The sequence below is a fragment of the Dermacentor silvarum genome, chromosome 4 (genome assembly GCF_013339745.2).
Source record: "Dermacentor silvarum isolate Dsil-2018 chromosome 4, BIME_Dsil_1.4, whole genome shotgun sequence".
Lineage (NCBI taxonomy): Eukaryota > Metazoa > Arthropoda > Arachnida > Ixodida > Ixodidae > Dermacentor > Dermacentor silvarum.
This window is the reverse complement of record NC_051157.2, coordinates 206,476,683-206,499,194: the sequence shown is the minus strand read 5'-3', so window position 1 is coordinate 206,499,194 and position 22,512 is coordinate 206,476,683. Positions and strand designations below refer to the sequence as shown.

General features: G+C 50.6%; 5 non-coding genes across 5 annotated transcripts; all 5 read right to left on the bottom strand.

Annotated features, from left to right (window-relative positions):
• Positions 1 to 14,762: 14,762 nt before the first annotated feature.
• Trnal-aag (transfer RNA leucine (anticodon AAG)) lies at positions 14,763 to 14,844 on the bottom strand. The gene has a single exon. It is a non-coding gene; the product is annotated as a tRNA-Leu (tRNA).
• Positions 14,845 to 14,917: 73 nt separating this feature from the next.
• Trnal-aag (transfer RNA leucine (anticodon AAG)) lies at positions 14,918 to 14,999 on the bottom strand. Its single transcript has one exon. It is a non-coding gene; the product is annotated as a tRNA-Leu (tRNA).
• Positions 15,000 to 15,071: 72 nt separating this feature from the next.
• Trnal-aag (transfer RNA leucine (anticodon AAG)) lies at positions 15,072 to 15,153 on the bottom strand. The gene has a single exon. It is a non-coding gene; the product is annotated as a tRNA-Leu (tRNA).
• A 5,037-nt stretch (positions 15,154 to 20,190) lies between these two features.
• Trnal-aag (transfer RNA leucine (anticodon AAG)) lies at positions 20,191 to 20,272 on the bottom strand. Its single transcript has one exon. It is a non-coding gene; the product is annotated as a tRNA-Leu (tRNA).
• A 74-nt stretch (positions 20,273 to 20,346) lies between these two features.
• Trnal-aag (transfer RNA leucine (anticodon AAG)) lies at positions 20,347 to 20,428 on the bottom strand. The gene has a single exon. It is a non-coding gene; the product is annotated as a tRNA-Leu (tRNA).
• Between the last annotated feature and the right edge of the window lie 2,084 nt (positions 20,429 to 22,512).

The window sequence follows — 22,512 nt, the reverse complement described above, 5'->3', positions numbered from 1 at the left end:
GCCGACTGATACGGTCTTCACAGCAGAAGGCGACGAGGGCGCTACTGAAGTTCCTCCGGTCAAGCGACCTGTTTGAACGACTGTGACGCTTCTGAGTTCCTTTGTGTGTGCGTGTATGTGTGTGTGTTTTTTTTCTTTTCTTTATCTACCTCTCTAGGTGTGTGCATTTTTCTTTATCTTTCTGTCTCCCCTTACCCCTTCCCCAGTGTAGGGTAGCAAACTGGATATTTACCTTCCGGTTAACCTCCCTGCCTTTCGCATCTCATTTATCTCTCTCTCTCTCTCTCTCTCTCTGATATAAATAGGCACTTGATGCCGCAGCTAAACGTCGCCTCCCTCCCCCCCCCCCCTACCCCACGGCCTCTCGCGCGTCGGAAGAAGTCGCGTTTGCTCTACATATATGGTGATTGTAAAGGAGGAAAGAGACGCCTACTTCTGCAGCCCTTAAGGGAGCACGGCGCAGAACGTGCGTTTGTTCTCCGCCGTGCGTTCACTCCCCGTGAAAGCGCGCGTCCCTCGCGCCCTTTCACTCGCACACACAGCGTTCGGCGGCGCGCGGCGACGATTTCATCTCCATTGACGTCATACGGAACCTCATGGCGACGGCGACGGCTACGGCAGAAATCTTCTTTTGAGTATCCATATAATTGCTATCGCAATAAAACGCACTGAAAGAAAGCGCACACTATCGACTACTTCTTTAAAACAGCCGCGAATCGTTCCTGGCATACTGTTGTTACTAACAATCAGTGCCGGCAGCGCAGCTCTTAATCTGAGCTGTAATACCGTACGCAGAAAAGGATCACGCACATCTCGAAAAAAGAAAAATCTATTGACAAGCTGTCGTACAAAAAGATGCGCCAAGCCCAGGCCACCTTCCTTCACCCGCCTGAACAGATTTGTTCGGCTACATCTTTCCCAGTTAGAGTGCCGAGATAAAAAGTTGTCGCAGTTTCACCTGAAAGGCGAAGCATCAATTGCGATAGCAAATTTGTAGAGAGCTATACGGAGTAATGATAGTAGCTTTATCAGCTGTATAAACTTGGACATGCAGCAGCACCAGCAACACGCAGAACTGTTGTCGACGCCGTCGGCGTTTTGCCCGCGTTCGCACAAAATGCGTGCGGCGTTGGTGACTGTTGCCGGAGCCTCTGATATAAATAGGCACTTGGTGCCGCAGCTAAACGTCGCCTCCCTTCCCTCGTCCTCCCCCCTCGGCCTTTCGCGCGTCGGAAGAAGGCGCGTTTGCTCTAAATATATGGTGATTGTAAAGGAGGAAAGAGACGCCTACTTCTGCAGCCCTTAAGGGAGCACGGTGCAGAACGCGCGTTTGTTCTCCGCCGAGCGTTCACTCCCCGTGAAAGCGCGCGTCCCTCGCGCCCTTTCACTCGCACACACAGCGTTCGGCGGCGCGCGGCAACGATTTCATCTCCATTGACGTCATACGGAACCTCACGGCGACGGCGACGGCAGAAATCTGCTTTGCAGTGTCCATATAATTGCTATCGCAATAAAACGGCGAACACTCTGTGCAACCTTTGCACATTTACCCTTGAACAAAACAACGTCTGCATGACGTACCACAACTTCGTAATGAAAAATGTTGTCGCAGTTTCACCTGAAAGGCGAAGCATCAATTGCGATAGCAAACTTGTAGAGAGCTATACGGAGTAATGATATTAGCGTTATCAGCTGTATAAACTTGGACATGCAGCAGCATCGGCAACACGCAGAAATGTTGTCGACGCCATCGGCGTTTTGCCCGCGTTCGCTCAAAATGCGTGCGGCGTTGGTGACTGTTGCCGGAGCCTCTGATATAAAAAAATTGCCGCGTATCTGCGTGCTTCGCTGCAAATGTCGTCGAAAGACGATAGTCTTCTAACGGCCGTGCTACAAGAGTGCTGGTCTGATCCGCGCCCACCCGTGATGCTGTTCTCGTACCATTTCCGTCCTGGCATGATAAATGCAATGGAGGTTTGTTTGAACAGATTTCATTTTACCGCATTATTTCATCAAGCGGCCATTTATGTTTTGCCCTGCCTCAGACAGCGCTTCCTTTATGTTGAATCGGCCGCATCTGGCTGGCATTGATAAAATTGAGGAGGCGCTGCGTGAGACATGGACGCCATCTGGCAATACATCAGGAAACATGAGCTTGTGCAGAGGGTTTCCTTCCTCCATGGCAGAGGGCGCTCGTCGGCGCGCAGTCGGGGAACGTCGTTCGTTGGTGCGCATAGCATGGCATTTTCAGCGCAGCTTAAGAAACTAGGGTCTTTAGAGTTACGTATCTATGTATTTTCTATTAAAGGAACACACCTCCTAATACTTACCTAGTGATGTTGCGCCTCAGATATGCGTAATATTTACTTTGTGATCGATAACGTTCACAAGTATGAACAGCCGTACCACTTTAAGTAGTGTGGGCGGTAAGGAAGTGGTCCAACTTTGGCCGGGTGGTTGAATCGGGTGACAGACAGACAAACAGACAGACAGACAGACAGACAGACAGACAGACAGACCAAATTTTCAGCGTTTAAGTTCCCCAAGAAAGACTATCGTCTTTAATAGGCACTGCGTGCCGCAGCTAAACGTCGCCTACCTTCCCTCCCCCTCCCCCACGGCCTCTCGCTCGTCGGAAGAAGGCGCGTTTGCTCTACATACATGGTGATTGTGAAGGAGAACAGAGACGCCTACTTCTGCAGCCCTTAAGCGAGCACGGCGCAGAACGCGCGTTTGTTCTCCGCCGTGCGTTCACTCCCCGTGAAAGACGCGCCCCTCGCGCCCTTTCACTCGCACATACAGCGTTCGGCGCGCGGCGACGATTTCCTCTCCAAATGACGTCATACGGAACCTCACGGCGACGGCGACGGCGACGGTAGAAATCTGCTGTTGAGTGTCCATATAATTGCTATCGCAATAAAACAAATTACATACAGTTGCCCTTGCGAAAATGTACAGGTTGATGCCTTTCCACCTGTCTGCTTTTTCTCTTGTTTCTTTTATTTGGTTCGTCCAGTATTCCTCGCTCTGTCTGTAGCTGTCCAAGGGAACACCGAGATACTTGGTAGGGGTTTTCACACAGCTCACATTCGCAAAATTGTCCGGGGCCGAGGACCACTCTCCGTGCCACAATCCGAGGGACTTACCCCAGTTCACTTTACTGCCCGTCACATCACAAAAGTGTTTCACAACGCATATTGTTTCCGTTACACTTGCTCTGTTTGCACAACACACGGCGATATCATCTGCATATGCAAGGAGCTTGACTTCTGTGGCTGCCAAGCTGTAACCACGTATTTCATCATTCTCAGTTATCGCCAAACACATCGTTTCAATGTAAACTGCAAACAAAAGAGGACTGAGGGGGCAGCCTTGACGCACAGAACGCATGACGTTAATGGGGGCCCCCAATGATTTATTCACAATTAAGCGTGTTGTGCAGTTCTGATACGCCAGCGCCACTCCCTCAGTGATAATAATGGCACCCACATTAACGTCTTTCAGAATCGCAAACAAAATATCATGAGACACACAGTCAAACGCTTTCTCGACGTCAAGCTGGAGCACTGCGACGCCGTCGTAAGTGATGTCACAGCACTCGAGCACGCACCGCATCGTGTGAATATTCGAAAAAATTGACCTCCCTTTGATCCCACACGTTTGGTGGTCTGCAACTATTTCTTTGACGTCGCTTTGAAGTCTGGCTGCCAAAACCTTCATGAAAATCTTATAGTCGACATTGGTTAAAGATATCGGCCTATAAGAAGTCACGAGCCTAAGATTCTCCGCTTTGTCACTCTTAGGTATCAAGATGGTATGCGCTATACCAAAAGAAGGCGGCAAAGCTTTGTTCACATACGCTTCGTTAAACAGGTCTGTTAGCAGGGGCGACTAGTTCTTTCTTGAAGGCTTTATAAAAACACGCGCTCAGACCGTCAGGTCCGGGTGATTTGCCATTGTTCAAACCATTTATTGCTTTTTCGACTTCGTGTTCTCTTATATTGCCTTCTAATAGGTCCTTCGTGTCGTCACTCAATCGCGGCATGCGACTGAGAAAGACCCTTTTCAACTCATCTACATTGGCTTTTTGATATGCAAACAGTGACTGGTAATACTCTAAAAACGCTCGGCCTATGCTCTTATTATCGTCGACGAGTGTGCCACTCCACGAGATCTTATCGACATGATTACGTCGACCATGAGCTTTTTGAAGTCCAAGCGCCCTTTTGGTGGGCGTCTCCCCCGCTACTAATGCGTGTGCTCTTGCGCGCACAATCGCACCTTGATAGCGTTCTTTGTCCAACTGTTCGATTTTTACTTTGATGGTTCGCATATCTTGCTTATGCACCCCTGGCTCTACGCACTCCAGCGCTATCAGCTGATTAAGTATCTTTCGTAAGTCTCGTTCTTTCATTTCTCTCTCAAACTTTAAGCAGCTCGATCTTTCTATTGCTTTCATTTTTACTTTCTGTTTGAACCATTCCCATTTCTCTGCTATTGTTTCAATACATTCATCGCTTACTTCCATAACGGCCTCATGAATTGCGTCTACAAATGGCGCGTCTTTTAGTAGTAAGGCATTCATTTTCCATTGGTCCCAGTTAAAAGATTGACTCTTCTTCTTCATTCCTATGGTACACATCACCAAGCAGTAATCTTAGAACGACACAGGTGCAACAGAATAACTGTGGCACTTTGGAATCATGTCCTGTGACATGTGCAAGCGGTCTAACCGCGCATGGCTACTGCCTTGACATCGCGTATACATCACTTCCCGCTCCCCCTCCAGACATTCACATACATCGTCTAGTTCATTTTCGCTTATCAGCCTAGACAATATATGACAGCTTTTATCGCGGATACCACCATTATTGCATCTATCCCGAGCACTCAAAACACAGTTGAAATCCCCCAACAAAAGCATGCACTATTCACTGCTAATATACTGAAAAAGATTTGAAAAAAATAATGCACGTTCTTCTACACCATTTGGCGCATATATGCATATAACTCGGAGTTCAACTTCACAAAAAACTAAATCGCAAATAACAATCCTTCCCGACTGACATGAAAACACACTTTGAACAACCAGGTCTCGTAACTTCTTAACCAACAGGACACATCCAGCGGACGTCCCTACCGCGTGGCTCACGACTGCATAATACCTAGTCGTGAAACGCCGCACCATGCTCCCGGTCTCTTCCTCCCCGTCTACCTTGGTCTCCTGGACAGCTAAAACGTCGATGTCGTAGTCAGTGACCAACCGTAGGACTTGACTTTGATTACGGCTAGCCGCCAAGCCTCGCACCTTTAGTGTGGCAATACTGAGAGACGGGTCAGGTGCCATGCTGTACTAAAAAAGTTGTCGCAGTTTCACCTGAAAGGCGAAGCATGAATTGCGATAGCAAATTTGCAGAGAGCTATACGGTGTAATGATAGTAGCTTTATCAGCTCTATAAACTTGGGCATGCAGCAGCACCGGCAACGCGCAGAACTGTTGTCGACGCCGTGGGCGTTTTGCCCGCGTTCGCACAAAATGCGTGCGGCGTTGGTAACTGTTGCCGGAGCCTCTGATATAAATAGGCACTTGGTGCCGCAGCTAAATAAACGTCGCCTCCCTTCCCTCCCCCTCCCCCCCAAGGCCTTTCGTGCGTCAGAAGAAGGTGCGTTTGCTCTACATAAAATGTCACAGTTTCGCCCTAAGGGCGAAGCAATGAATGCGATAGCAACACAGCAATGTCATACGAAGTAAGGTGAGCGGCTTTGGTAGCAACAACACGCAGAACTGTTGTCGACGCCATCGGCGTTTTGCCCGCGTTTGCTCAAAATGCGTGCGGCGTTGGTGACTGTTGCCGGAGCCTCTGATATAAATAGGCACTGCGTGCCGCAGCTAAACGTCGCCTCCCTTCCCTCCCCCTCCCCCACGGCCTCTCGCTCGTTGGAAGAAGGCGCGTTTGCTCTACATACATGGTGATTGTGAAGGAGAACAGAGACGCCTACTTCTGCAGCCCTTAAGCGAGCACGGCGCAGAACGCGCGTTTGTTCTCCGCCGTGCGTTCACTCCCCGTGAAAGACGCGCCCCTCGCACCCTTTCACTCGCACATACAGCGTTCGGCGCGCGGCGACGATTTCTTCTCCAAATGACGTCATACGGAACCTCACGGCGACGGCGACGGCGACGCCGACGGCAGAAATCTGCTTTTGAGTGTCCATATAATTGCTATCGCAATAATATGGTGATGGTAAAGGAGGAAAGAGACGCCTACTTCTGCAGCCCTAAGGGAGCACGGCGCAGAACACGCGTTTGTTCTCCGCCGTGCGTTCACTCCCCGTGAAAGCGCGCGTCCCTCGCGCCCTTTCACTCGCACATACAGCGTTCGGCGGCGCGCGGCGACGATTTCATCTCCATTGACGTCATACGGAACCTCACGGCGACGGCGACGCCGACGGCAGAAATCTGCTTTGGAGTGTCCATATAATTGCTATCGCAATAATAATGAAGTAAGCCCGGAGCATGGTGCTTACCTTTCACGACTAGCCCTCGGCTAGCCGCCTCCGGAGCCGCCTGGCTTCCCGGCGTTGTTGGTGGTCTGCTGCGTTTTGTCCCCAGGCCTTCTCTCGGGCAGAACATTCGGTTTGGGTTTGAAACACGAACGCCTCCCAAGAGGCGCTTTTGCCGGCGGCCCATCCCCGGTGCTGGATGCTGCGTTGTCCTTGTCTCCGGCGTCGTCTCGGGGCGCTTGAAGGTTGCACCGAGACTAGCAGCCCGGTCCCCGTCGTTGGCAGCCTCGCTCTGTTCCATTTCTGAATCGTCGTCATCGCTTTCGCCTTCACTCGCACCTTCCTTTCCAAGGACGGCTTCCGTGCCGACCCGTGCCGGCCCAGTCACTTGCTCAGCAGCTTCGACCACCTTGGCTTCAGCGCCCTCCGGCACTGTCACGGTACTTGTTTTCGCGGGCGGCACTTGGTCTCCGGCTCCCTTAGCGGCGTCTTCAGCCTCGGCTGCATCCATCAGATTTTCGGCTGCCGCTTCACTCACTGCTGGGCCTGTCGCTGTAGCGTACGTCTTCACGCAGTCGGCGTCGACGTGCCCAAAACGTCTGCAACGGGAGCAGCGCGGCACCTTACACTCTCGCCGGACGTGCCCAGGGCCCTGGCAGCGCAAGCACTGCATGGGCCGACCGGGAACGACCACCAAAGCGAGCTCTCCGCCGACGCGGACCTGATGTGGAAGGTCCTCTACCTTGACGCCGGTCTTCAGCTTGAGGAGCACGGTCCGCGTGGTAGAGGTCTTGTCCCCTATACCTTGGACACTCCACCTCTCCTGGCTTACCTCGTCCTCGTTGCCGAAAGGCGCAAACGCCGTCCGGACGTCATCGTCGGCAACGCCATACAGCAGCCAATGAAGCCGAAGTTTCACCTGCTGGTCCTGGGGGTCGACGATGACGCACCGTCGCCCTTTCACTTGAAGTTCCTTTAGGGCCACCAGCCGTTTCGTGGTGGTCGCATCCTTAAGGGTCACCGCCCACACGTGATTGATCTGGTACGCCCCTATCCATACCATGCAAGGCAGCAAGCCCGTCGGCAGTAGGGCGTCTCTGAAGTCCTCGACCCTGTATGGTCTCGCACGTACTATCGGCCAAGAAAGTAAACGGACCATGGCACCGGCGGCCGGAGCGGCTGCCTGGCCACAACGGGGCGCTGCTGTCTCGCTCCGCGCGCTTGGGTCGAGAGTGTCGAGAGTGTTGTGGGTGGCGTTAAGCTTCTCCCTCACTCTCGCGCTATGTCTTGTCACGCTTGATGAAATGCCTAGTGCGTCGTGCGGTTGCTTTGCTGCTGGCGGTCGCGATGAAAGGGACCGTGCATAGCCGGTATTAAACACCTGGCGCTGTCGCGCAGCAGCCGACGGCCGCAGGGAATCAAACCCCAGCACGGTGAAAAAACGAAGACCTGCGCTGTTTTTTTTTTTTCTTGCCTATATTGACCTTATCTTTCATACTAGTGTCTGTCGCCTACGTCCCCTGCTGCTCGAGTTTAAGCGACATCGCTGAAGGCGCCACAGCGGCGGCTGACGAGCGCTCTTTCACGCCTGCGGAAAAAATGCACGTTCACGTTAGCGGCACGGCGGCTTGACGTGCATCCTTTGACGTTCTCAGACTGACGTGCGCGGCCGGTTGTGCTCGCGCCCGTCAAGGTTTCCTTGCCGTGCAGAGAATAGATGCAAGATCCATTTTACGACGTTCTCCGGCTGCCGCAAGCGCCAGAGACTGCGACACGATCACCCTGGACAAGAAAAAGTCAGGCGAGTCCTCGAGCGACGCGTCAGCTAGGCTTACGTGAGGAGTGAAGAAACGATGAAACGGTTTTTGGGGATTGTGCTGCGGTGCTGTAAGAAAGCCTCGCTGTCGCTCTACAGAAGCAGCGGAATTGTCACGCTCAAGGTCGACAACGGCTTCAGGATCTTCAACAACGCTACGGACGTCACGAGACCGGAAGCGGACTTGTGGGTGTTTTATTTGGACATCGACTGCGATGCCAGCTTGGGCAGACTGTTTAACACGGACGGGTGCACCACAAAAAGAAGTGATAAGGTAGTGTGAGCGTTTAGGGATATTTGTTTAGAGAGCTATTGGATGGTTATGTATATTTCAGCTTTTTCTATGTGTAAACTATGTTCGGTGTGATAAAGTCATATTTGCCTTTCCACCACGGCTAACGTCTCCCTATGCAAATAGCGCAAACACTCCCGAGATCCGCGTGACACCACCAAATGTCACTTTTATCTGCTTGCGTGGATTACCTTTCATGATTGACTACATTTCCCTACTCCTATTCCAAATCATCTCTTCCTGGCGGTACTTTTGTGAAGAAAGCTTTATAATGGACTACGTATTGTAGCAGCCATTTAAAGCAGTCTTCAGAGTCATCCCTGATATAAATATTAAACCTACTGCGGGAAATAATGCCTGAAAAGCACCCTCGACAGAGGAGCTCCCAGCTTTGCTGCAGGCGCGGCTTCAAGTTATAGCACTGGCGTGAAAGAGCGCGCGTCAGCCGCCGCTGCGGCGCCTTGTGCATTGTTGCCTAAATTCGAGTAGCAAGGCACGTAGGCGACAGACACTAGTATGAAAGATAAGGTCAATATAGGCAAGAAAAAAAAACAGCGCAGGTCTTTGTTCTTTAACCGTGCCGGGGTTTGAATCCCTGCGGCCGTCGGCTGCTGCGCGACAGCGCCAGGTGTTTAATACCGGCTATGCACGGTCCCTTTCATCGCGACCGCCAGCGGCAAAGCAACCGTACGACGCACTAGGCATTTTATGAAGCGTGACAAGACACCGCGCGAGAGTGAGGGAGAAGCCGAACGTCACCCACGGTACTCTCGACCCAAGCACGCGGAGCGAGACAGCAGCGCCCCGTTGTGGCCAGGTAACCGCTCCGGCCGCTGGTGCCGTGGTCCGTTTACTTTCTTGGCCGATAGTACATCCCCGTGTAAAAACACGGTGTTAGTAGCCACTCGTCCTTTAGGCAGTTGCGGCAAAATAAAAGGGTAATCCTTCTCATCGTCGTTGGTCCTGTTTCCGCGGCCAAAAGTGACCGCTGTCGCTGCGCCGGGAGAGGCCATGATTCACGAACCGTAACGCTCGGTGGCCGGAAGCAGAATCTCGGCCACGCTGCCACTGTTCTCCTGCCGAGTGACGGTCGCGTGCGCTTTTTGCCGAAGAGCGCACGTAAAAAAAAGTGACACAACATGGCAGCGGCGGGATTCGAGCCCACGCCTCCGAGGAGACTGGTGCCTAAAACCAGCGCCTTAGACCGCTCGGCCACGCGACTTTTTTTTTTCTTTATTGCCAGTTCTCGACAGGTTCACCGACACACTGTCAGCAAAACAAACAAAATGCATAACTAGGACACGAAAATACAGAAGAAAAAAAACAAGCTCTTACATAGCAGCCAGCATGACTTGGCTGACTTTGTCTTTTAAAATTCCTTTAGGGATGCCAAGGCCTCTACCCTTGGTAGCCAATCAGGCACATCAACTTGTGCTTTTTTCACCTCCAGAAAGCGTGACATGTGTTCATGGAAATGTATGCGCGCAGGCCGCGCTTCTGGGTCACAATAGAAGCCTTGCATTCGGGATCGCCATAGACAGTAGAGGCCAGTCAGCATGATGAGGTCAAATGGGACCCCGTCCTCATTATCCAGTGGTAGAAATCTTATGCCCTGCGGATGTAAGGGCAATTCTTTCTTCATTGTTCTTTGCAGAACGTCCCAAAAGTACACCCGCTCCCAACAATGTATGAAAACATGGTCTACTGTTTCAGGCTTTTTACAAATCAGACAGTTTGACCCGCACGGCATGTAAAACCCGCGTTCTTCTAAGAAGGTTCTCACTGTCAGGGTGCCAGTGTGAAGCTTGAAGAAGAAAGATTTCACTCCTGGCTGCACGTGCATTCTTTTTACTCGTTTCAAAACGTTCTTTCCCTGACCTCCACTGTATATGACTCTGTACATCGGTACTGGAAAAATAACATCACACAGGTCACTGTACATTTTCTTTCTTTTCACGCTGAACATATAATCATTCGAGAACCGTACCGACAAAAAACGAACACTGGCTACTATCTCCTTGAAGTACCCAAACAAAGTACCAGGCATAATTTCGCTGCTGATAACAAGCTCTGGTAACGCACTACAAAGTCTCACTTGACACACCGATCTTAAGAACGGGTCTTTGACGTCCCGAAAGAAGAAAAAACGGCTTACAAGCTGCCGCACGAATAGGTGTGCCAGACCCAGGCCTCCGTCTTTCACTCGCCTGAAAAGATTCGTGCGGCTGCAGCGTTCCCAGCTGGAAGCCCAAATAAAAACAGCGAACACTCGGTGGAACTTCTGCACATGCACTCGCGAACAATACAACACTTGCATCATGTACCATAATTTACTAACAAAAAAAACAAATTGCACACTGTCGCTCTGGCGAAAATTGATAGGTGTGAACCTTTCCATCTCTCCGCCTTTTCTCGCGTTTCTTTGGCTTGTTCTAGCCAGAAATCATCATTTTTCTTATAACTTTCAAGGGGAACGCCGAGGTACTTCACTGGGGTTTTAACCCATTTCACGTTGGCAAATGTCTCTGGTGTTGACTGCCACTCGCCGTGCCAAAAGCCCAGACACTTTCCCCAGTTCACAAAGCTCCCCGTTACTTCTCCGAACCGTCTTACTACAGCGACTGTCTCTAGCAGGCTCTCCTTTTTCGTACAGCACACCGCTATATCATCAGCGTACGCTAAGAGCTTTAGCTCGGACGCCTGCAATCTGAACCCATGAACACGATCATTTTCAATTATTGCTTGACACAAAGTTTCAATATAAATACTAAACAAAAGAGGACTCAGTGGGCACCCTTGACGCACGCTCCGCTGAACGTCAACGGGGGCCCCCAATCTGTTGTTGACTATCAGGCGCGTTTTGCAGTTTCTATAAGCTAGGGATATTCCGTCGATGATGATTGAGCCTAAATTAACATGTTCGAGTATGGAACGCAATAATACATGAGATACACAGTCAAATGCCTTTTCTAGGTCAAGCTGGAGTATTGCGACAGCCGACCGAGAGGCGTCACAACACTCGAGCACACACCTCAATGAATGAATATTAGTAAAAATAGAGCGGCCCTTAATACCACAGGTTTGGTGGGCTCCCACAATCTGCGTCATAACGGTCTGAAGTCTGCTAGCCAATACTTTCATAAATATTTTATAATCACAGTTAGTTAGTGAGATTGGTCTGTATGATGTCACAAGTCTTAGCCTATCTTTTTGTTCTGTTTTTGGAATGAGCACAGTGTGTGCTTGGGAGAATGACAGTGGTAACGTTCCCACCTCAAATGCCTCATCAAAGACATCTTTCAACTGACAGGACAGGTCTTGCTTGAATGCTTTGTACCAAGCCGCGCTCAGACCGTCTGGACCGGGCGACTTTCCAGGGTTAAGATCATCTATTGCCTTTTCTATTTCTGCTATTGATATTGGTGCTTCAAGAGCTGCTTTTCTTTCTTCTGACAGCCGAGGCATGCGCTCTAAGAAGGCTGTTTTAAATCCTTCTACATCTACTGATCTATGGGCAAACAGCCCTTCGTAGAATCGAAAGAAAGCTCGCCCTATAGCCTCCGTATCTGTTGTTTCAATACCATTTTCTTCTATCACATCGATGTGATTACGGCGGGCGTGCGCCCTTTCGATTCCCAGCGCTCGCTTTGTGGGCGTCTCCCCCGCCGCCCATGCCTCGGCTCTGGCTCGCACTATCGCTCCCCGATAACGTTCTTCATCTGCTGCTTCGAGTTTCTGTTTTATGCTACGAATGTCGTCTTTAAACTTGCCCGGCTCACGGCATTCAAGCTTAACCAGTTTTTCAAGCAACGTTCTTAAATTTCTTTCTTTAACTTTATCCTCATACTTAATGCAGCTAGCTCGCTCTATGGCTTTCATTTTGAGATGTTGCTTAAATAAATCCCATTGCGCGCCGACACTGGGCACCTGTTCTGATTTCATTGCATCTATCGCCTCCTTCACAACTTGAAAAAAGCATTCGTCGCTTAGAAGCTTTACGTTCATTTTCCACAGATCCCACGAAAACTTGTTTTGTTTTTCCGCACTTCCCATCAGACATTTAACCAGACAATGGTCCGAAAACGACACGGGCACTACATGGTATTGGGTGCACAAAGGTAATAGCTCCACTGATGCATAAATACGGTCAAGGCGAGCGTGACTCTGTCCTTGGAAATGCGTAAACTGCACTTCTCTCGCTCCCTCGAGACATTCTGCTACATCATCTATATCATGTTCTCCAATAACCCGTGATAAAAGCTGACTACTTCTGTCTCTATACCCGTGTGCATTGCTTCGGTCCCGAGTGTTCAAAACGCAGTTAAAATCTCCTAACACAACAACATGTTTGTCTGCAGTCAGATATGGTTCAATGTTCAGAAAAAAATTATACCTTTCATGTGTACCGTTCGGTGCATAAATACATATTACTCTCCAGGTAACATCACTGTAATAAAAATCAACAACAATAAATCTACCACTTGGACATGAATAAACACTCTGTACATCTAGCCCCGGTAACTTTTTCAAAAATAGCAGGCATCCCGCTGACTTGCCCACCGCATGACTCACTGCAACGTAGTAGCGAGCCGTGAAGCGAAGCATCATGCTCCGGGTCTGCTCCTCCCCTTCAACTTTTGTTTCTTGCACAGCCAACATGTCGAGGTCATGATCTACCAACAACCGGTATACTTGGCTCTGCTTTTTCTTTGCGGCTAGACCTCGCACGTTTAACGTAGCCAAACTAAACGACGCGTTGCGTGCCATGTTTTAACAGGAGGTTGCAGGACCCGAAGCATGACGCTTACCTTGCACGTCTAGCGCACGGCTAGACGTCTTCGGATCGGCCCGGTTGCCCGGTGTCCAGGTGCTGCCTCGGCGGCTCGTCGGTAGCCTTCCTCTCCGATTCGATATTTGGCCGTGGCTTAAGGCTGGGGCGTCTCCCGGAGGACGCCTTCTGGTCCGCGGTCCCTTCAAGCGGACGCTTGACAGCCGGGTTGACTCTGCTGCTATGGGCTTGGCTCCCCTGCAAGCGCGGCTTCCTTGGTTCAGCTTGGGTGCCTTCTGTATCGCTGCTCTCCAACGTGTCGTCGTCAGCGGGAACGGGCGTGGCTGCCAGCTCGGTCACTGTTGCTGGCGGCTTGGTCGTAGCCTCCGTTGTCCCCTGGCTTTGCTTGCCTTCTGGTGTCTTTTCGCTGCGCGGTTCCTTTTGGGTTTCCAAGCTTCCGCTTCCCTTTGCTGCCTCCTCGGCTTCGGTCACGTCCATTAAGAGCTTCTCGGTGTAGTCGTTCACTCCTCGCCCAGTAGCTGCGGCGTAGGACCGCGTGCACTGAGCGTCTTCGTGTCCAAATCGTCTGCATATCGAGCACCGAGGCACTTTGCAGTCACGCCGGACATGTCCAGAGCCCTGACAGCGCAGGCACTGCATTGGTCGCCCCGGAACTACCACTAATGCTAGTTCTCCGGCGACCCGTACCTGGTGCGGTAGGTCTTCCAACTTCAAGCCAGTTTTCAACTTTATCAGCACCGTCCGGGCAGTCGAGTTCTTTTCTTGAACACCCGGCAGCCGCCAACGCTCACGCTGTACGTCAACCACCTTGCTATAAGCGGCTAGCGCTGTACGGACGTCCTCGTCAGCTACGCCGTAAATAAGCCAGTGAAGGCGTAACTTGACTTACCTGTCCTGTGGGTCCACGACGACGCAGCGCCGTCCCTTCACTTCCATTTCCTTCAAGGCTAGCAGCCGCTTGGTAGCGTCTGCATTGCACATGGTAACCGCCCAGACATGGTTAATCTGGTAGGCTCCGAGTGCGACAACTTCCGGCAGCATCCCGGCAAGAGCGAGGGCGTCCCTGAAATCTTCAACTCTGTAAGGCCGTGCTCGCACGTCACCATGCAGAAAAACTGTATTGGTAACGATGCGTCCTGTAGGCAGTTGTGGCAAAACAAAATGGTATTCATCTTCTTCTTGTTTCCTGTTACCGCGGCTGGTAAGGGCCGCCATCGCCGCTCCAACGGAACTCATGATCCTACGAACCGCACAGCACGGCTGCCGGAAGCAGAATGTCGGCCACGCTACCACTGTTCTTCTGCCGAGTGACGGTCGCGTGCGCTTTTTTGCCGAAGAGCGCACGTAAAAAAAGTGACACAATATGGCAGCGGTGGGATTCGAGCCCACGCCTCCGAGGAGACTGGTGCCTTAAACCAGCGCCTTAGACCGCTCGGCCACACTACCACTGTTCTCCTGCCGAGTGACAGTCGTGTGCGCTTTTTGCCGAAGAGCGCACGTAAAAAAAAGTGACACAATATGGCAGCGGTGGGATTCGAACCCACGCCTCCGAGGAGACTGGTGCCTTAAACCAGCGCCTTAGACCGCTCGGCCACACTACCACTGTTCTCCTGCCGAGTGACAGTAGTGTGCGCTTTTTGCCGAAGAGCGCACTTAAAAAAAAGTTGACAATATGGCAGCGGTGGGATTCGAACCCACGCCTCCGAGGAGACTGGTGCCTTAAACCAGCGCCTTAGACCGCTCGGCCACACTACTTTTTTTTTTCTTTATTGCCGTCGTCGACGTACAAAATCAAATGTTACAAATGATAAAACGTGCCAGCCACACTTTGGCCAACACAGCACTAAAATCTTTTCAGTGACACCAGTTCATCGAGTACATACATCCATTGTGGTGGATCAGGCAGTGATTTGTAAGCGTCTCTCACGTAAACAACACTCTCAATGAAGTGTTCTCGCACCGGTATTACAACCAAGTCTGCATGTTCAAATTGCATGCGAGTTTTCCACATAGCGTGGAGGCCCAGGACCATAATGAGGTCGTACGGTACTTGCTCTGAGGTATCTATTGGCAAAAAGCGTATCCCATACGGGTCCAGGGGTAACTGCTTCTTCAGCGTTCTCTGCAGAACGTCCCAGTGAAAGATAGGGTCCCAGCAATCTAGGAAAACATGTTCTATTGTTTCTGGTTTTTTACATAGAAAGCAGTCGGTGTTCCAGGGGATGAAAATACCCTTGCTATGAAGCCAGGTCTTAACGGGAAGTGTGTTTGTATGTAATTTGAAAAAGAAAGACTTAGTTGATGGCCGTACTGGTATTTTCTTGACTCTTTTTAAAACGTCCTGTCCGGGGCCTCCAGGGTGTGGCGAACGGTACAAAGCTACAGGTAGCATCGTGTCCACAAGATCTCTGTACAATTTTTTCTTTGTAACGGTGGACAGATACTGCTGTGAGAATCGCACATTTAACATCCTATATGACATCGCCACTTCACGCATGTATCCTTTCACAGTTCCCGGCATGTTCTGAGCCGACGAAACAACGAATCCCGGAAGAAGTCCGCCCAGCCGTACTTGTACTATTGTTCGAAGAAAGAGATCATTTTGCTCCCGCAGAAACACAAAGCGTGACACAATTTGTCTCAAAAACAAGTGAACCAGACCAAGCCCACCTTTCTTGACCGGGAGAAACAAGTTTGTTCGACTCGTCCTCTCCCAGGTAGAGGCCCAAATGAAAGTAGCGAAAATGCGGTGAATTTTTTGTACGCTTACCCGCGCAGCACACAACACATTCATAACATACCATATCTTAGAAACTAAAAAGAGATTGCAAACAGTGGCTCTAGAAAACATTGACAATTGCTTTCCTCTCCAACCGTCAGCCCTTTCCTTTGCTCTCGAAGCTTGGTCGAGCCAGTACGGTTCGGCCTCACGGTAACTTCCGAGAGACACCCCCAGGTACTGTGTAGGCAACTTTGACCAATTCAGTCGAGAAAAGGTCTCCGGCGTGTCTTCCCAACTCTCATGCCAGAAGCCATAACTTTTATCCCAATTTATCTGGGCTCCAGCTGAATCGCAAAATTTTTCGACTACAGTAGTTGCCTCTTTAATGCTGGCTTTATTTGTACAGAGAATCGCGATGTCGTCTGCATACGCCAATATTTTAACGTGTGCTGCCTGTAGTCGATAGCCTGCTATGCGGTCGTTGTTTTTAATAGCCAAACAGAGTGGCTCGAGATAAGCAGCAAACAGAAGGGGCGAAAGCGGGCATCCTTGACGCACCGACGAGAGCACACGAAAGCTATCGGTGAGCTCCCCATTAACAATGATTCGCGTTGAGCAGTCTTTGTACGCCATCGTTACGCCTTCCGTTATGACACTGCCAACGTTCGTATGTTCGAGTATGCATAGTAGAGCGTTGTGCGAGACGAGGTCGAAGGCTTTCGCCAAATCTATCTGCATCATCGCGACGTAATCGCCAATCGCGTCGCAACACTCTAGCACACTTCGAACCACGTGTACATTTGTTGTAATACTGCGGCCTTTAATGCCACAAGTCTGGTGAGGCCCTACCAATGTTTTGATGACACTTTGCAGTCGTTTCGCTAAAACTTTCGTGAATATTTTATAGTCAACGTTGGCTAGAGTTATCGGGCGATATGAGCCTGGCACCAAACGTTTCTTTTCGTCATCACTCTTCGGGATTAGCACGATATGCGAGGTTGTGAAAGACAAGGGCAATCTTTTTCGGTCATACGCTTCGCTGATAACTAGATGGAGGACATGAGCCAGCGCTGACTTAAACGTTTTTTAGAAAGTAGCCCCTAAGCCATCAGGCCCAGGTGCTTTACCGGGCGCCAACTCGTCTATTGCGCACTCTATCTCACTCAGGGTAATGGGATGTTCTAGCCGTGCCTTAACTTCTTCATCGAGCTTTGGCATCAATGAAAGGAATTCCGTCTGGTAGCCATCTTTAGGTTCGCGTTGTTGACCTAAGAAGGCTTTGAAGTAATCGACGATCCCTTGTTTGATGTCGTTTTTGTCGGACGTGATGTCATTGCCTTTAGCTAGCTGACGGATTTCCTTCCGACATGCGTACCTTTTCTCTTCTGAGAGAGCTCGTTTTGTTGGCGCTTCTCCCGCCCACAGCTTCTCAGACCTTGATCGCACAACGGCGGCTTTGTATTTCTCAGAGTCTATCCTTTCGAGTTCGGCTTTCACTTCCTTTATTTCGTTAACATACACACCAGGCTGGACACTTTCCATGCTGATGAAAAATTGCAGTTGCTGGCGAAGGTTCGTTTCTGCCTGTTTCAGGTTATGCCGAAGAACACTGCTTCTTTCAATAGCCATTGTTTTTACTTTCTGTTTAAATTCTTCCCATTTAATGGCGAAGCTTGCTAATTCGACTGAAATCAGGCTTTCTAGTTCCTTCGCAACAGCATCAACGAAAGCATCGTCATCCAGCAACTGCGCGTTCAATTTCCAGAGGTCCCAGTTAAAGGTGTGTTTGATCTGTCTTTTCCCAAAGGTGGCAGTTACTAAGCAGTGATCGCTATATGCAATGGGTTGCACATCATAATCACGACACAAGGGCACCAATTCGGCTGACACATATAATCTATCTAGCCGAGCGTGGCTATCACGCTGGAAGTGAGTAAACTGCGGGTGAGTACCACTGGCAAAGACACTACCGATACCTTCCAAGTCGTAATCGTGCACCACTGCATTTAGCAATTCAGCACTCCTATCGCGTACGTGTGAAAATTTTACGCGGTCGTCAGCAGTGCATACACAGTTAAAATCGCCCAGCAGTATTACCACCTTGTCACAGTTTACGTACTCTTCAAGACGCTCAAAGAAGGATCGCCGGTCTGTTTGAATATTCGGTGCGTAGACGCAAATGACACGGAAATCCTTATCGCAAAAACAAAAATCAGCCACTAAAAGGCGCCCACTTTCACACGAAAACACTGACTGCACACAAATGCCAAAGTTTCTTCGAATGAATACAGCGCAACCACCTGATCCACCAACAGCGTGAGAAACACACACGTCAAAGTGCGCACGAAAATTGGACACCATTCTGTCGGTTAGTTCTTGGCTCTCTATTTTCGTTTCTTGGATTCCCACAAGATGCAAGTCATTATCTAAGAGTAGCCTGCTTAGCTGACATTGCCGCCTTCTTGCGCTGAGCCCTCGTACATTTAACGTGGCTACACGTAGGGCTCCTTCGATATTAGCTGCCATGACTACACGGTAGAATGGTGCCCATCACAGTTACGCAGGGACGAGTGTTGATAATGACGCGCCGATAACCGCGTCGAATGCCACAAAAGGGAACACAACCCGACCTCTCGAAAACAACACTCACATGCAACTCGGGCCCTCGTTCCTGACACATATCCAAGAGAATAGCGCTCAGGGTGACGGCCATTGCACTCACGAACCCCCCAACCCGCCTCAAGCAAAACACAGTACAGAACTACGGAGGCGGTTTACCCGCCTGCCGTGGATCGGCCGTAATGTTCGGCCGCAGCTTCAAGGTAGGTCTCCTCATAGCTGGCGTTTTGGGCGGTGGCTCGTCTCCGCCGCTGCTGTCCTGCGTCGTAGCCAGGCTATTGGTCTGGTCGCGCGGGCGTTTCCCCGCCTGCAAGTTAGCGAGCCCGGTATGGGTGTCCATGTCTTCCTGTTCAGGGGCGGTGGAGGCTGCTCCCGGATCAGGTGGGCTCTCTTCCTCACGGTTTGGCATGGCTGCAGTGCCCTCTGCTTTCTCTTGCTGTTCAGAGGCGGCGGCCTCGTCGACGTGTTGCCTTTGTTCTTGAAGTCGTACCTCCGACTCTGCCACCTCGCAAGCCGCTTCCTTAGCCGTGGACGATGTGTCTTCCATGTCCGCCTCGTCCATGAGCAGGGCGGAGTGGTCGTCGTTGCTCACGGGTCCGGTCACGCTAGCGTACGTCCGTTCACACTGACTCTCTTCGTGACCGAAGCGTCGGCACGCACCACACCGCGGAATGCGGCAGTCGCGACGAATATGGCCCGTTCCGCGGCAGCGCAGGCAGAGAGGGGCCCTGCCCGGCACAACCACGAGAGCCAGCTCTCCGGCGACACACACCTGATGTGGCAGGTCGTCCAGCATTACGCCAGGTTTCAACTTCAGCGTAACCAGTCTTGTAGTGGAGCTCTTATCAGCCACGCCATGAACACGCCACCGGTCGCGGGCAACGTCCGTGACCTTTCCAAACGGCGCGAAGGCAAGACGCACGTCCTCGTCGGGAACGGTGTGCAGCAGCCAATGCACTTTCAAGCGCATATCCTGGTTGGCGGGGTCAATGACGAGGCATCGGCCCTTTTTGACCTGCAGCTCACCAACGCTGACTATTTTCTTCACGGCTTCGTCGTCCTTGAAGGTCACGGCCCAAACATGGCTCATACGGTAGGCCCCGAGAGCCACCACTTCCGGCAGGAGCGATAACGGGGCGAGCGCATCGCGGAAATCTTCCACCCGGTATGGGCGGGCCCTGATGTCACAATGTAAAAAAACTGTGTTCATGACAAAACGCCCTGTTGGCAAACTCGGCAAAACAACTTGATACCCGTCAGCAGCAAAATTCCTGTTACCGCGGCCGCTCTGGGCCGCTGAAGCCGCTCCTACGGAGCCCGTCATCTTACGTCCGTCACGCTCGGTGGCCGGAAGCAGAATCCCCTCGGCCACACTACCACTTTTCTCCTGCCGAGTGACAGTCGTGTGCGCTTTTTGCCGAAGAGCGCACGTAAAAAAAAGTGACACAATATGGCAGTGGTGGGATTCGAACCCACGCCTCCGAGGAGACTGGTGCCTTAAACCAGCGCCTTAGACCGCTCGGCCACACTACCATGTTCTCCTGCCGAGTGACAGTCGTGTGCGCTTTTTACCGAAGAGCGCACGTAAAAAAAAAAGTGACACAATATGGCAGCGGTGGGATTCGAACCCACGCCTCCGAGGAGACTGGTGCCTTAAACCAGCGCCTTAGACCGCTCGGCCACACTACCACTGTTCACCTGCCGAGTGACGGTCGCGTGCGCTTTTTGCCGAAGAGCGCACGTAAAAAAAAGTGACACAATATGGCAGCGGTGGGATTCGAGCCCACGCCTCCGAGGAGACTGGTGCCTTAAACCAGCGCCTTAGACCGCTCGGCCACACAACCTTTTTTTTTTTTCTTTATTGCCAGTTCTCGACAGGTTCACCGACACACTGTCAGCAAAACAAACAAAATGCATAACTAGGACACGAAAATACAGACGAAAAAAACAAGCTCTTACATAGCAGCCAGCATGACTTGGCTGACTTTGTCTTTTAAAATTCCTTTAGGGATGCCAAGGCCTCTACCCTTGGTAGCCAATCAGGCACATCAACTTGTGCTTTTTTCACCTCCAGAAAGCGTGACATGTGTTCATGGAAATGTATGCGCGCAGGCCGCGCTTCTGGGTCACAATAGAAGCCTTGCATTCGGGATCGCCATAGACAGTAGAGGCCAGTCAGCATGATGAGGTCAAATGGGACCCCGTCCTCATTATCCAGTGGTAGAAATCTTATGCCCTGCGGATTTAAGGGCAATTCTTTCTTCATTGTTCTTTGCAGAACGTCCCAAAAGTACACCCCCTCCCAACAATGTATGAAAACATGGTCTACTGTTTCAGGCTTTTTACAAATCAGACAGTTTGACCCCCACGGCATGTAAAACCCGCGTTCTTCTAAGAAGGTTCTCACTGTCAGGGTGCCAGTGTGAAGCTTGAAGAAGAAAGATTTCACTCCTGGCTGCACGTGCATTCTTTTTACTCGTTTCAAAACGTTCTTTCCCTGACCTCCACTGTATATGACTCTGTACATCGGTACTGGAAAAATAACATCACACAGGTCACTGTACATTTTCTTTCTTTTCACGCTGAACATATAATCATTCGAGAACCGTACCGACAAAAAACGAACACTGGCTACTATCTCCTTGAAGTACCCAAACAAAGTACCAGGCATAATTTCGCTGCTGATAACAAGCTCTGGTAACGCACTACAAAGTCTCTCTTGACACACCGATCTTAAGAACGGGTCTTTGACGTCCCGAAAGAAGAAAAAACGGCTTACAAGCTGCCGCACGAATAGGTGTGCCAGACCCAGGCCTCCGTCTTTCACTCGCCTGAAAAGATTCGTGCGGCTGCAGCGTTCCCAGCTGGAAGCCCAAATAAAAACAGCGAACACTCGGTGGAACTTCTGCACATGCACTCGCGAACAATACAACACTTGCATCATGTACCATAATTTACTAACAAAAAACGAATTGCACACTGTCGCTCTGGCGAAAATTGATAGGTGTGAACCTTTCCATCTCTCCGCCTTTTCTCGTGTTTCTTTGGCTTGTTCTAGCCAGAAATCATCATTTTTCTTATAACTTTCAAGGGGAACGCCGAGGTACTTCACTGGGGTTTTAACCCATTTCACTTTGGCAAATGTCTCTGGTGTTGACTGCCACTCGCCGTGCCAAAAGCCCAGACACTTTCCCCAGTTCACAAAGCTCCCCGTTACTTCTCCGAACCGTCTTACTACAGCGACTGTCTCTAGCAGGCTCTCCTTTTTCGTACAGCACACCGCTATATCATCAGCGTACGCTAAGAGCTTTAGCTCGGACGCCTGCAATCTGAACCCATGAACACGATCATTTTCAATTATTGCTTGACACAAAGTTTCAATATAAATACTAAACAAAAGAGGACTCAGTGGGCACCCTTGACGCACGCTCCGCTGAACGTCAACGGGGGCCCCCAATCTGTTGTTGACTATCAGGCGCGTTTTGCAGTTTCTATAAGCTAGGGATATTCCGTCGATGATGATTGAGCCTAAATTAACATGTTCGAGTATGGAACGCAATAATACATGAGATACACAGTCAAATGCCTTTTCTAGGTCAAGCTGGAGTATTGCGACAGCCGACCGAGAGGCGTCACAACACTCGAGCACACACCTCAATGAATGAATATTAGTAAAAATAGAGCGGCCCTTAATACCACAGGTTTGGTGGGCTCCCACAATCTGCGTCATAACAGTCTGAAGTCTGCTAGCCAATACTTTCATAAATATTTTA